Below are 16,100 nucleotides of genomic sequence, written 5' to 3' on the forward strand. Positions count from 1 at the left end.
CCATTCCGATCTTCATGGTAGTGGAAATAAACCGTCCGCAATTACTGCGGGAAAACCGGTGGTCAGATTAGGATCGACCGCCAGAAAAATCAGAACGCCAAAGAACAATGCCACCAAAGACTGCTGGTAGCAAGCGGGGCAGGTGAAAATCCGTCCACGGGAGTCAGATACACGGCAGAAAAACCGAAACCTGCGGCAAGACCAGCGGAGTGACCGCACACACAATTAGGATACCATTGAGGTGAAAGCGGAATGATCAGCTGTTTCTGACCGCCGCAATTGCTAACTGTAATGAATGGGAGCGCAGGCAGAAGGGCTGTTGCATACCCTCCGCCGCGACCGCTCCAGAACTAATATGGCTGTTGACAAAAAAAACACACAACAAGGCCACCAAGGCCACCAAGTGTACACATCAAACTAGCTCAGCCCCCAAAACATCTAACACACCCCAAGGACATACCCACATGGCAACTAAAAAAGTACAAATCACAGGACAACCCACTCAACACACCTGACAGCAATACTCCATTTTGACACACCTATATCGCTGAGTATAAACCCAGGCCCTTCCTTGACCAGAATGCTTTGCAATACTCCAGCCCTGAAGAAACTAAACCCTACAGCACAAAGGAGAGGCACACCACCACATATCTCATGAGCACAACAACACACACACACACACACCACTTATCTCAAACCATTTGCACATCACACACCATGGTACAAAAGAAAATGCCCAAATTCACTGACAATGGGTTGTCAGTCATATCAGATGAGATAATCAGAGTAGAACCTCAATTGTTTGGTAACCTGGTCCAACAGACACCATTAGACACCAGAGCACAAATGTGGGGAAGGATAGTCAACACAGTCAATGCAGTAGGGACCCCCCTTCACACCAAGAAGGAGATCATGAGTCTGTGGCATAACCTCAAGAGGCTGGTGAAAGAGAAGAACAACAAGAACTATCAGCTGGCTCAGATGACTAGCGGTGGCCCTCCCATTCCACCAGGAACATTCAATGCATGGGAAGAGAAGGTGCTTGCCATACTGCATCCAGAGAGTCTCACAGGAATAGCTGGGGGAGTGGAGGCTGGTAAGTACAAACAAATGTCTACCATCACACTGCTATGTACTGTCTTGCACAACTACAAAGCTTCACATCCTAGGTCCAACTCCATTCATGTGCACCACACACTTCCCAACTCATGTCTCACAGACCCAACCTTAACTCCCTCTCATTTACCCCAAAGGTAGCCAGCAACATTCCCTGGGTTGCATGTGTACAGGCAGCCAGCACTACAACTCCCACCAGGCCCCCTGCCCCACAGCTCAGCAGGCTGGAACACTCCTCCCACCCAAGAGCCAAGTATAACCATCCCCTCCCTCTGCTCAACAGAGAGTCTGCCATCTTAACAGGGAGGGTTGTCTGTGGATAGGCAGCCAGCACTACACTTCCCACCAGGCACCTTTGTCCCATAGCTGAGCAGGATGGAGCAAACCTACCACCCAGAACCATGTGGCAGTCATTCCATTAATCACATCAAACTCACAGGTAGGGAACCACCTTAACAGGGAGGGGTGTTTGCCCACATCAAACTTACCGTAGGTAGCCATCTTCGCAGGGAGGGGTGTTTGTGGGTGGGAGGCCAGCACTACAACTCCCACCAGGCCCCCTTGTCCAGCTCTGAAAAGAATGGAGCACTCCCCCCACCCAGAAGCATGTGGCAGCCTTTACATAGCCCTCATCAAACTAGCAGGTATGTAGCCATCTTCAGAGGGAGGGGTGTGTATGGGTGGGAGGCCAGTACTCCAACTCCCAACAGGTCCCCATGTCCCACAGATCAGCAAGATGGAGCACTCCACCACACACCCAGAAAGATGTGTCAGAAATTCCCCCAACTGTGCCACAGAACAGGTAAGTAGGCAGTGCATGCACCCCACCATTTCTCTCAAAAAGCATGGAGCCATATGACTAACCCTGGGCGAAGCACTACACTACGCTCACGTAGTTTGCGAAGGTTGCGCAACTTTGCACGAGCTGCACGTAGCACAGTGTGAACATACGTAGTGCAGCGTAGCGTAGTGCAGCAGTCATTTTTTGCTTGTTCGCGGTCCTCAACGTCATGTTCACGACCGCGAGCAAGAAAAATGACATCCCGGTGAGATTCTGAACACAGGGAGGTCAGGTTTCTCATTGCGAGTGGTTGCGCATGCTCGCGACCGCTCGCGATGAGAAACTACAGGTTCGCGTTGAGTAAGCTGCAGCTCGAGTAAAAATCTACTGGAGCAGCAGAAAACTACAGCTCGCACTGTGCAAGATGCCGTTTACAATGATTGCACAGTGCCGGATGCTTGTCCGCACTGTGCAATCATTGAAAACGGATCTTGCACAGTGCGAACATGCTACTACGCAGCTCGCGTAGTGCTACGTGAAGTTCGCGTAGTGCGAAGTGCACTTCGCGTAGCTTCGCGTAACTCTACTTCACGAACTACGCCCACCCTTCCATATGACCACACCAGCTCTCACATCACACCAAAATTGGCACAGATCCAATTGCCACTTACAGTGTGCAGACATATAAATGTTTGTAAATGTCACAGGAACCAAAGTGTGACTCACCAAATCACATGTTGAAGAATTTCAGGCCACAATCATGCACAACACTGAATGCTATCTGGGGGCAGAGCATCAAGGCCCATATGAAAACAAAACAAGCATGGTCTGTAGTAAAAACAAAGCAAAGCACATGACATGACAAAGGTATGCATGAAATTACAATGTCTTGTTCATGCTCAGATGTAACGTCCTCCATACAGAGTGATCAACAAAGATGCTTCACAAAAAGTTGTTGTGCTGCTAGTTGTTAGATGACAACATGTCCTTGTAATCCCTAATCCAGGACACGGCGCATGGTATCCATTGATGCTTCACACAATGGACAAGTAATGTATTTACCTCCACATCATGTCATGATGCACAGTACTGTGCAGACATACAATGTATTATCAATGTAAACTGTGTGGTGTAACAACCAAACATCTAACACCAAGCTTGAGGGGTGCACTTCAATGACCATTTCCCCTCTGTTCTACAGGTGACCAAGAACTGACAGTTGAAGATGACCACACCAACCAGCAGGGCCACTCTCCACCCATGGAACATGGACTCTCTGATGCAGACTCCATACATTTCTTAGATGCGGAGCCAGAGGCCAGATTAGCAGGCATGCTAGGGCGCAACAGGTCCCAGGACCCCAGTGTCCCCACCACCACTACCTCAGCAACAACAAGTACACTGACCCCTGCTGTAATGACTTGTGCAGCCTCCACCACCACCACCATGAGTGCTGCCTGCAACACTCTCCCTGCCTCAGAGGATGACCACCCGACCCCACAATCTGAGGAGGGCAGGGAGAGTATGCGGGTACGTAGAGTGGTGACACAACAGGTCCAGGACAGCAGGGCAGGTGGGAGGGCAAATGGGCATCAAACCCAACTGGACACTGGGACCTAAGCCCAGGCTAACATCACCAGAGTCCTTGGGGCCTATGAACGAGCCCAGGGACACACAGGCTAGGCTTGTGAAGATTCCTGTGAGCTCCGCCTGCTGCTGAGGTCCATAGACACCGGCATGGGCCAAATCGTGGACCTCTTGGGCCAGCTTGTGGGGGTTCTGAAAGGCAGGACTGCATACCAAACAACAGCTCCATCTCCCTCCAGTGGCCAGCAGGATGACAGTTCCCCAACTTTCCCTGTGGCCAGAGAGGGATGAGTCCTCAGACCCCGCTGAGCCCCCAGCAGAAGCCCCCCCTGCCAAACTCTCAAGGTGCCATCCAAAGAAATTCCAGGGAGGATTCTGCGGCTAAGCACCAGCCAAACGCGAGTCAAGGAACCAGCAATGATGGCACCCCTCTTCACCTTGCAATTGACTTTGTTGACTGTCCTTACCCACACTGCCAGGTTAATGGCATGCGTCTGTTGGACTGGGTCACCACATCAATTTGGTGACTACTCGATTGTCTCATCTACCATCTGTGGTAACTCATTGATTCCCTTTTCACCATTTTGTAAATATTCACTTCCCTGTCACATATACCCATTGTAAATAAACACTCCTTACACACCTATGTTTTTGTGTCAGCTCCATGTTAATCACCGGATGTACAATGTTGACTGTTTACAATGTATCAGGAGCACTGATTGTCTGGACTCATTGAGAGGCTGAAGGACCCTAGGAAAACACAAAAGAGTACTATTCACTTGTGAGGTGATGGCATCACAGCCAACACACAACAATTGCCATCAAGGTAGTCAATTTTGCACACATTACAATGAGCAACAGTACCAACAAAGACCTCCTGTAGCTGTGCATGACTACCCTGTCCCAGAAACATTATCTTCCAGCACAGAGCCAACAACAGCACTTGTCCTGCCATGGGCATCATTGTAGCAGACATCACCCGGGGTCCTGGGATTCCTCAGTGAGCTCAGCAACCCAGGCCAGTTGGGACATGGAGTGTCACCTAGGTGTGGGATACCCAGACCAATTTTGTAGGATAAACAGTAGCTGAGAACACCTCACCTTTCCGAAGAGCAAGAATGCTGCCAATTCGATTACATTGCAGGTAAATTAATGTTTAAATAGCTTCTATCATTGCAGGTGGTCGCCTGCTCATTGGCGTTGCTACTATGCTTACTTGTTTGCAAATTTGTGCCCATTTGAGAGCAGAACTGCGTAATGCTAGAGAGACTAGAGACTCAAGTCTTGTCCTTCCTTTGTACTCCTGCTGCCACTAAGAAGAGATAGTGGTGGATTGATACGTTGAGTATATTATTTATGACTTGTTATTTAGTAATAGGACATTTTTTAGTGGGTCTGCAAACATGATGACGGACTGTGTCTATCTTGTCGCGTGCTGCTGAGTGCTGGCAGTCGTAGTAGAACCTTTTTGTTGTTGGTGTAGTTAGTGATTTACATAACTTTCCTAGTAGACAGTCTGCAAATCCAGCAATACTGTACTATCCTCCTAGTTGACCAGATCAGATAGGTCAATACATGTAGTGCAATAATTGGTAATTTGTTTCCCCGAGATAATTTTAGATTGTGGTCAAAGAAATCAAATATTTTAAAAAAACAATCATCCATGTTGTGTTTATTTCATGATCATCAGCACCTCCCAGGGGCAAGGAGACTACCACAACAGAGACTCCGGCGGAACAAGGTGGGCAGCAGGATCATCCTCTGCAGGCTCTCCTGCTGGCCCCAGTAAGTTGTTCTATTGTTATATTATAGCCTTATAGCCCGCCGTAGAGGGCTATACCGGCTATTAAAGGCCCTCTCCAGCGTTAAAGGCCCTGAGCCAAAGGCGAGGGCCTTTAACAAGGGAGAGGGACTTTAATAGCGGTATAGCCCATCTTCGAAGGGCTATAAGGCTATTAGAACATTCTGTCACTAGAGGACAGAATGTTCCAACAAAAAAACAAAGCATTTTGGGAGCGTGAGGGGATTGGAATCCCCTCAGGTTCCCTGAAGCCTTTGTTCATAGCCAGAGTTGTGAACAAAGAAACATTGGAATGTTAAACCCAGAGCACTCCATTGTTTTCAATGGAGCTCCCAACATTCCAATGTTCTAATAATACTTATACTTCCCTAACTGTTACAGCTCCAATTCATTACAAACTGTTTCCTAATTCTATTTTTTTACAAAATAGTCTTTAATCTTCTTCTAGACTGTTTCTACATTCTTATCCTGCCTCTACCATCATTCTCTGTGCTACTACTATTTACTATTATTATGAGTCGGTCTGTGTAGGTAGCTAAGCTTGCCCAGTCGGCAAACGGTGTTAAACAAAACTCTGATACAGCAATAGCTCTAGGCACTGAGTGCAGTCCTCTGGGTTGCCCTTGCTGTCTATTCTGGTCTACTTAATGTAAGTGCTTTGACAATTTCCAACAACAAAATGTCAATGTGTCCACCAAGAATAAGCTTGTAGTTGGCTTTTTTGAATTTATAGGAGCACATACCATACTGCTAGTGTTTCAGGGACTATTCTGCACATACAGAAGTATGGACAAGAGAAATAGGACATTGTTGGTGATCGGTGCAGTTAGATTTTCCACAAACATCAATCCGAACAGAAGTTGAACTCTCAATCCCCTGTCTGACTATCTAGTGTGTCTGACCAATGATTAAGACCCAGAAGAACAGAAGAAGACTACCACCGAGTCCCAGCCTATTAGAGTCACGGAAACATGCCTGCAAAGTGTAGTACTTCAAACCCTTCCGCACACTGACTCGTGAACCTTTATTTGTGCATGAAGAAAAGAACAAATACGGGCCTACAACCATCAGGCCGGCCACAATACTTTTAAGCACGGGTGCAAGCACTTCGGTCCCCTAGCATCAACAGGCGAAATAACAACAGTTTATGAGCGTTACACTGGGATGAGCCATGACACCGGGGGAAAGGAGAAATGAAGGTTAATTTTAAAGTTTTTTATTTAATTTTATCAGGGAATAAGCAGTGAAGAATAAGAACCTAGGAGATTCGAGTCCGCACATTATCTTCACAACATGGGAGAGCGGCAACATTTCTGAAAACAACAATGGAAATCAAAATCCCAGGTAGTGAGGCGGTGCAAATCAACAGCAATACATTCACACTAGCAGTTACGCACCCCTTCAGCGCCGCCCCCACTCAGCCAACCCCAAACCGGACCCAGAATCGAACCAGAGTAGAAAGCGCAGAAAACAAAAAAGAGAATTAAGGCCCTTAGAACTAATAAGAAGTATTAAATTACCCCCCCACCCTACACCAATGCGGAGGCTACGGCCTACCCCCCCCCCCAGCATAGTGCCTGTCGCCCTGTAAAACCCGAAATATAGACAAGAAAGGAGAGCAAGAGAAGAATGAAGGAAGAAAGAAAAACTTTAACACCTATGATATAGGGAGTGAGATAAGAATAAGTAATCTAATCTAAACTCCCAAAGAAAAATAAGGTGGGGAGGAGCCTACTCAACATCAGAGCGCCCGGGACCCTCGGCCATCTACAACTTCCACGCACTAAAAAAACCTTCCACCCCGAAAGCAGCAGTACTGTAGTAAATTGCAATATTAACATAGATGGAAGAAGTCATTTCGCGATGCGTGCTCACAGCATACACAAAACAGTTCCAATCCCAGTCCCGCCAACCCATGAAGCAGTAGCAATAATAAACAGCCTAACCCTGGCCCGATCGCGGGTGTAAGACAAAGCCAGCTCCCATATGAAGGCCCAGCATCCCGTGCACACAAAGACAATATGGCCGCTCAGAAGAAGAAGGTGATTCAGGAGCATAAAATGGCCGCCGACCATCTGTAGAGATCCCTTTGTCCACCTGACATAGTCCCAACAGGGCATCTGGAGCACAAAGGTTCCGCAGGGGATAAGGCGAAGGCCACAGTGAATGAGCCCTCGAGGGTGCCAGGAGGTGCGCAGCCGGCGACATCTGCAAGCGCGATGGTGCAGGCAACAATGAATCAAGCTTCGATGGAGGGGGAAACAAAGTATCAGCAGCAGAATAGGAGAGTAGCTGACCATAGGCGCCGGTAAAGTCAGCAGCAGGCACCAATGTAGCACGTCCACATGTAATCACTGTATCCCCACATGACGGCAAAGGCGGATCCACACCTTGCTGGAAACAAATGTAGCGCTCACTACCCGCATCAGATAGTATTGAGTCGAACTGCTCACTCAGTGCCTGGAGACCATTACGCATCTGCAAGTGAAAGTCCCGTAGGGCGGCCAGAATGGAGCCATAGGATGGTGGAGGCTGCAACCCCGCATTGACAATGATCCGAGCCGGCACTGTGGAGCTGGTGCTTGAAGCAGGGGGGGCGATACAGTCGGCGGGCAGGACCGGGTCATCTCCCCCACGCCGTGGGCAATCAGATGCAGTCATGATTACCGCAGGACGGTATAATGGCCGGGGGGGTGTTGCGGCAAAAACAAGCTCCCTTCAGGTCTATACCGCCACAAGGATCACGGAAAGCCGAGCACCCGTCCCTTAATGTTGCTGTGCAGCGGGTTAAGTATCGGAAGAAGGAGCCGGCAGCCTACGGCGAGCCGGATCGCTGAGCTTCCCACAGCGCGCTCCACCAGCTCGGATCAGGAGACCCGATCCTCCGGGGCTTACCTCACAGCCCCAATATTCCAGGCGCAGGGTGCAGCAGTCTTTCAGCCCTCACGTTCCAGACACAGCTGGCGGCAGTCCTCGATATGCAGTGCGGTCGGGACCACGCAGTCTGAAATGGCGCTGGCAGGTCCGGTCACTGCGGAGTCTCCAGGGGCCGGCGACGAGCGGCAATGGAGCGAGGGTCCAGGGCGTGGGACACCATCACGAATATCTCCGGCATCCGGGCAAGCTGTAATCTCGGGAAAGCACAGGAGTGATCAGCTCGCCTTCGCACACGTTTCGCCGCCAGGAGCGAGAAGGATAGCAAGCAGGATGTTATTGCGGAGCCAAGGACCGACGGAGCCGGGAGCTCAAGCGTCTGCTCCGGTCGCCATCTTGGCTCCTCCCCAGTGTTTGTTAGTTTTGAAGTTTTATTTTCAAATAAGAAATAAAAAAACGATTTCTTTATTTTTAATAGTGCAGTATTCCGAGCGAGCACTGGTGATAGATGACGTTAAAGTTTAAACAACATTCCCTTGAATCAATGTACTTCAACTTAACACATCAATTTATTAGAATAACTGTGCGGGAGCCCCCACCTTCTTTAAAGTACTTAAAGTACTGCTGGTGATGAGCAGTAGGTGGTGAATTGTCCTGTTGGCAGAAGGGCAATGGAATCTTCTTTCTGTAATTAGAAAAATGGTGCACGCTAAAAAGCAAGCATTCATTAAGCATGAGCGGATTATGCGAATTCGCATTCCAATCTGTTTTGTGTAGCAGAATCAGTTATTAAACTGCATCAACAAATGCTTTAATAACCCAACTTTACATGCTTAAAAGCATATAATCAATTCACAAAAATGAACTATGGTAATGATAAACATCAGACAATGAGAGAGGTGATGATTTTGGGGTCCCCTCTAACCTAGGGAGATGACCAAGCAGATGCCTTGAGCACACAGAGCATATCATTCTGAACAATTCAGTGGTGGTCCCATTCTCTTAGAACCACCCCAAGCACAGTTATGGGCAAAAATACAACTAAAAGCCCCTGCAAAGCATTATGGGATAAGATTAGCATCATTATTAGCATTCATGAAAGGGTTTAAATGTTTTAGAATTTTGCTCAACAAGGACATCTTGGGACGACGAGGTGAACTGCAGCTTGATGTATAATATTTTAAATGATATTATATTTGCCTCATCAGGGGCATCTAGGGACGACGAGGTGAACTGCATCTTGATGTATAATATTTTAAATGCTATTGCATTTGCCTCATCAGGGACATCAAGGGATGACGAGGTGAACAGCAGCTTGATGTATAATATTTTAAATGCTATTGAATTTGCCTCATCAGGGACATCTAGGGACGACGAGGTGAACTGCAGCTTGAAGTATAATATTTTAAATGCTATTGCATTTGCCTCATTATGGACATCTAGGGACGACGAGGTGAACTGCAGCTTGATGTATAATATTTTTAATGCTATTGCATTTGCCTCATCAGGGACATCTGGGGATGACGAGGTGAATTGCAGTTCTTTGTAGAATTATTTGGATACTATAATATTCACTTCCCACTGCTAATCTCGTCCCATAATGCTTTGCAGGGGCTTTTAATTGAGACTGTATTTGTGCCCATAACTGTGCTTGTGGTTGTCCTAAGAGGATGGGACCACCACTGGTTCGAATCGTTCAGCAAGATGTGCTCTTTGTTTTGAAGGCATCTTCTTGGTTCTCCCCCTAGGTTAGGGAGGATCTCAAAATCATCACCTCTCTTACTGCTTACTAGAAGAATAATTTCACTTTTTTGACACTTTTGTGAAATGACTATATAATTTTTTTTAGCATGTAGAAATACTTGTTATTTTATCTTGAATATATGAGGTTTTTGTTTTAATAATTTCAAATCGAAATCCGCGAACTAGTCAATTCCGCCCACCCTTAGCATTCATCAGTTGTCCTAAAAATTGTAGCATTTAATGGCTAACCATATAAAAAGGTTAACACCCTCCCCAATTTTCATTCCCAATAATTAAAAATTGGTTATGTATTAACATTTTCTTCCATTACGAGACGAAATAGGGGGTGGTGTATGGCATCTGAAAATATGACATGTTTTTTTTAGATCTCACAACATCGGATGCGGCACCTAACACCACCAGTGCCCGTGCAAGCAGTGTGGAGGGGTCCACTCCAGGGGCTGATGCGGCAGCGCCACAAGTGCCACCAGTAGGAGCTGTGTGGGATGGCTCAGCGGCGGGGGAACCGCGGTAAGTTATTATACTCCTTACTTATTGACATTTTTGAGTAGGCTCGCAAAGGAGTGTATGATGTACAGTAGACAGTACACTAGTACAAGTACACTGTACTGTTAAGAACAGTTATTAATTTAGATCTACATTTTTGCCAATCACGGAGAAGACAGTCAACCTTGACTTAGTAATAGCATTAGCGGCAGTAGTTCTCGGGTAAGCAATGACCCCCTCTTTTTGACTTCAACTCAGGTGGGAAACTTTTATCGTCAAGTCAAGTCATATCCAATGAACTTGAGGGATGCGAAGAACGAAAACGGAAAGAAGGGTGAAAGGAAGAACGAGCGAGTCGTAACATTTATGTCTGTAAAGAATGATATGTGTTTTTGAATGCAGGCAGAGGTGACTGATAGGAAGGGTTCAGATGCATGGCTGCTTGAGGCAAGGATGTTTGGAGGAGAAAGAAAAGATGATGCCTGTGTGGGTGAATCAGAAAATGCACGTGTGGTGTGCATTGCAATATATCATTTGGGTCAAACTCAAATGCAAGTCAAGACGGTGGTTTACCAAATAAAATGAAAAGGGTGTTAGTTTTTTGTTGAGAAAAAGTAAACTTGGTACAGTTGAGACATTAGGAAGAATGATAGACGTTTACTTTGGAAGCCTGGATGGTATCTTCTTCTTCCTCATAGATATCAGAGGTGTAAGTAGTAGAGCAGATGCTCAGTGGATGAACAGTGTTAATTTGAACAACATGTCCGTGCCAGAGTAGCAAAGCTGAGGAAATCCAAATACTAGAAGTTGTGATTGTTCAGAAATATTCCCTTGACTAACAGTACAGTAGTTTACTTTGCAAACACAGCATATATTGTGTATGTAATGTATAGTTGAAATTATATCAAGTCAAGTTACTTCCTCTGGCAATTATGGGTACCTTACTCACTCCCTATGTTAATAATTTTCTTTCAGCTATGTCATGGATGGACTATCGCTGTTGTTCACTCAATCTATCAAAACAAAGCACCTAAAGTCATACATCATATAAGCAAAGATCATGTGATCAGCAGGATATATGATCAGAAATGAATAATCTTAATTTTCCTTTTGTAGTAGTCAAGGCCCGGGGAGGCAGTGCGAAATATAAATTACATTGAGCAGTAGCCCTTGATGTAACCGAGTATGGCCAGTCCCACCCCTATAGAAAAGTAAGAGCTTCCTATCACCACCTGCATGTACTGCTTAAAGTAATGCGAGTCTGCGTCATCATTGCTTGTGTCTGTTTTTCGTGGGTGCAAGCTGAGTGAGCTGGCATTATGCCGGCTACCACAAGTTCGTGAACAAGCAATTTCTTTTGCAAAACGAGAAAAAAAGAAGACGACTGGTGTAGTCTCTGACTTTCTGACTATGTAGTAGTGAGTCCATAGTGCTGCTAGTAGAATTCCTGAAACTCCCACTAATGTCACAGGCCTACAAAGACGGCGGAAAGATACATGCCAAAATGTTATACTGTGCTTGCAAGTTGCTAGTGTAAGACAACTTTCTGTTGAATTATTTTGACTTAATTTTAAAGACTATTGGCTACAGTATTTTTCTTTCTTTCTTCATATAGATGCTCCACAAGAAAAAAAGCTCACCCAGAAGGAGATGGCTGTCCAGGCAGGGCCCTTAAGCTGGAGGCCATTTGCGCCGAATATCGGCGGCTGTTAGCTCGGGAGCAGGAGGAGGAGGAGGCAGCAACTACTGCATCCTCCTCCAGTGACCCCAGGGCCACCAGCCCCCAGCAAAACGGCGCCGTGGTCCGACAGCCTCCTGCCGCCGCCACACAGCAGCAAAAACAACAGCTGCCCCCCCAGAGCCTGGATGACATGTCTGCACCACCTCCGAAAGAGAGTGAAAAACCTGTAGCGTTTGGCAGAGAAGCAACAGCGCCAGCTCCGGGACCTCCGCAAAGAGCTGCGGGACCACCTGTCCACAGGACACTGCCGGAGGAAGTAACTGTCCCTTGCCCCTTTTTTAAAGACTGTTGAGGGTTGGGAATTGGGCGTTGGGTAAAGGGACTTGAAGAAGAACATTTGGACATTGGTTGGTGTTAGGTAGGGGGTGAGTTGGGTTAGTTTATTTTTGTTAGGGGAAATATATTCATTCATTTTACAAACTTAAACATAGTATACACGTTCATATTATTTTGTGTGGTGGTAGGCGGGGGTTACAGTGCATTTGGTTTCGTCAAACTTACCAGCATGAATTATCTAAACATCCAAAAATGTACAAAAGTGCCACTAACAGAGTTAGTGAATTTAATTGCCCTTCTAGTACTTTATTAGTAGTACTGTCAGTCTCTCCTCTCCTCCGAGTCCTAGCCCATTAATCTACCTCCCCAAAATTCTTATCTTACCTGTGATTCGTGTTTGAGAATAGGGCTAGGCACAGGGCTGGCTGCATGGCAAATGGTGATTAAGGTTGGGTGTTGACTTGAATCCTGGACGGATGAAATATCACTGTTGTACTGGTAGTAGTAGTGGTACACACTGGCAGTAGCAAGATAATAAAAAAAAGGAATGAAACATTGAGTGGCCTGAGCGTAGCATTAGAAACAGTACGATAGATAGTATGGTAGAGAGCAGTGCCATAAATTGTAGCCTAAGCAGTGCTAAAGTATTCAAAATATAAGTACTAGTTGCGTGGAGTATGGCTACTATAAGAAATAGTATTAAGGCAAAGGACACAGCAACGTAAGCCTTAAGCATTCGATTCATCACGTGTAGGAGGAGGATGGTGTTGATGATCAATCCACGATGGCACACATGAAATTCTGATTTGAATGATTTTTCTGTTGCTTTGACCAAATCCTCCCCAGCAAGTGTGTGGAATTTATTGTTGTCATTTAGTCACACCTCAATGAAAAACCACACAGCCCGGGGGAAGAGGGTTAGGGTTTGAAAATTGGATGGGAGTGGGGGTTTTTGGGAACGTTTTGTGGAGAGAGGAAAAAAACAGAGCATGGACAAACAACAAATGAAGAAAAACAAATCTTTGGATTCGAAGATATCCATAAATCTTTTAAGGGACATAAAGGAAGTGCACTACTGCATCTGCATGCATGAAGTTGTTTGCTAAATGGATGGTTAGGTTACTGAAATGTAGTACTTACTACAACTTACTAGTAACTATGAAGAAACAATTTGACAGTACAGGGCAGCAGTAATTACGCAATTTCTCTTGCCTCTCTGCCCTCAGAGAGAATAAACACTTAATAGTACATTCAATTAGTTTTAAAAATAGCAAAGAAACTTATCAAATAGGTGGAGCGATGAATTTGAAGCAGAGAGCAAACAAATGCACAGAGACACACTCAGGGACGTTCAAGTTTACAACAATAACATTTAAAAGATCAGGAGAAGTGAAGAGGATACTGTAACTGTATGTTGTAGTTGTCCTGTTGAATTTGTGAAGTTGCATGCATCCAGCCATTCCTCTTATTTGCGGTACTCCTCCATTCCATCTGACGCTCCGTCGATCAATCTTGGTGACCAGACACACCGTCCACTGCCTGCCTGATGCTGGAATTGACCATCGCTAATGGTAAGCCTGAGTTAATTGTTTGTTCCACGGCACAGGGTAAAAGCCGGCCTGTAATTGTTGATGGAAAAACAGGAAGTGATATTAAAACACCACGGAGAAAAAAATATAAGGTACGCTGTGTAGTGCAAAAATAACACTTTCAGTTTCAGAGCTGACAGTATTACATACAAGCATCATTTTGAAAGTGCGTACCCTGAGTCTCCTTTTCAAGGATAGTAATTAGTAACTATGGGTGAATTTTGCGGATCTGTGGTCCGCGAATTCGGGCGAAATTGCAAAAAAATCTGAGAATTTGCGGATTTTTCCGCAAACTCGTGGATTTTGTTGCAATTTGCATAACTATTACTGGAGAACTTTCTACTGGCTAATGCAGTAAGTGCTACCTTTTTGGGTAAATTTATAGTGCTTTTCCTACACTACAGCTGCGTAAAGTGCCAGAAGAGTTATCTCCAGTGACATCTGCAATAACACATTACCGGCAATGTTAGCCTAAAAACAGGGCCAAATTCCCATTTCCCCTCCACCTACAACCAAACTGCTACTTTTACACATAATTAGATCTTCCCAGCAGAGTTCCCAGACCCCTAAACCCACTCCCAAAAATCTAGAACACCACCAAACAGCCCTCCAAAAACATGCAATACTGCTATCCCCAAAGAGGCCTAAGTTAAAATCGTGCCAAAACGCTCTCTGCTACTAGTCCCAAACCCCCCTTTTCCACCATGGATTTTCTTCAAACCACTTGCAATCAAAGTTAGACCTTCCCAGCAGTGCTCCTAGACACCTATACCCACCCCCAAAAATCTAGAACACCCCCAAACAGCCACCCAAAAACATGCATTACTGCTATCCCGAAAGAGGCCTAACTTAAAAACGTGCCAAAACGCTCTCTGCAACTAGGCCCAAACCCCCCTTTTCCACCATGGATTTACTTTAAACCACTTGAAATCAAAATTATACCTTCCCAGCAGTGCTGGCAGACCCCTCAACCCACATAAAAAAATCTAGAGCACCCCCCATTACCCTCCCAAAAACGTGCAATACTTCTACCTCGCAGAGGCCTAAGTTAAAATCGTGCCAAAAACACACTCTGAAAGTCGGCCCAAAACACCCCTTTTCCACCATGGATTTTCTTCAAACGACTTGCAATCAAAGTTAGACCTTCCCAGCAGTGCTCCTAGACCCCTATACCCACCCCCAAAAATCTAAACACTGCCAAACAGCCACCAAAAAATTTGCAATACTGCTATCCCCAAAGAGGCCTAGGTTAAAATCGTGCCGAAACGCTCTCTGCAACTAGGCCCAAACCCCCCTTTTCCACCATGGATTTTCATTAACCCACTTGCAATCAACATTAGACCTTCCCAGCAGTGCTCCCTGACCCCTCAACCCACTTCCAAAAATCTAGGACACCCCACATTACCCTCCCAAAAACGTGCAATACTGCTATCTCGCAGAGGCCTAAGTTACAATCGTGTCAAAACGCACTCTGAAAGTTGGCCCAAAACACACCTTTTCCAACATGGATTTTTTTCAAACCACTTGCAATTAAAATTAGACCTTCCCAGCAGTGCTCCCAGACCCCTCAACCCACTCCCAAAAATCTAGAACATCCCATATTACCCTCCCAAATGTGTGCAATACTGCTACCTAGAAAGAAGCCTGTTAAAATCGGGCCAAAACACACTCTGAAAGTAGACCCAAAACACCCCTTTTCCAACAGGGATTTTCTTCAAACCATTTGCAATCAAAATTAGACCTTCCCAGCAGTGCTCCCAGACCCCGCAAGCCACTCCCAAAAATCTAGAACACCCCAAACAGCCCCCCAAAAACATGCAATACTGCTAAAAAACACTCCTTTTCCACCATGGATTTTCTTCAAACCACTCACAATCAAAATTATACCTTCCCAGCAGTGCTCCTAGACCCCTTAACCCACCCACAAAAATCTAGAACACCCCCAGACAGCCCCCCAAAAACATGCATTACTGCTATCCCAAAAGAGGCCTAAGGTAAAATCGTGACAAAACGCTCTCTGCAACTAGGTCCAAACCCCCCTTTTCTACCATGGATTTTCTTCAAACCACTTGCAATCAAAATTAG

The sequence above is a fragment of the Lissotriton vulgaris genome, chromosome 1_1, assembly GCF_964263255.1.
Source record: "Lissotriton vulgaris chromosome 1_1, aLisVul1.2, whole genome shotgun sequence".
Lineage (NCBI taxonomy): Eukaryota > Metazoa > Chordata > Amphibia > Caudata > Salamandridae > Lissotriton > Lissotriton vulgaris.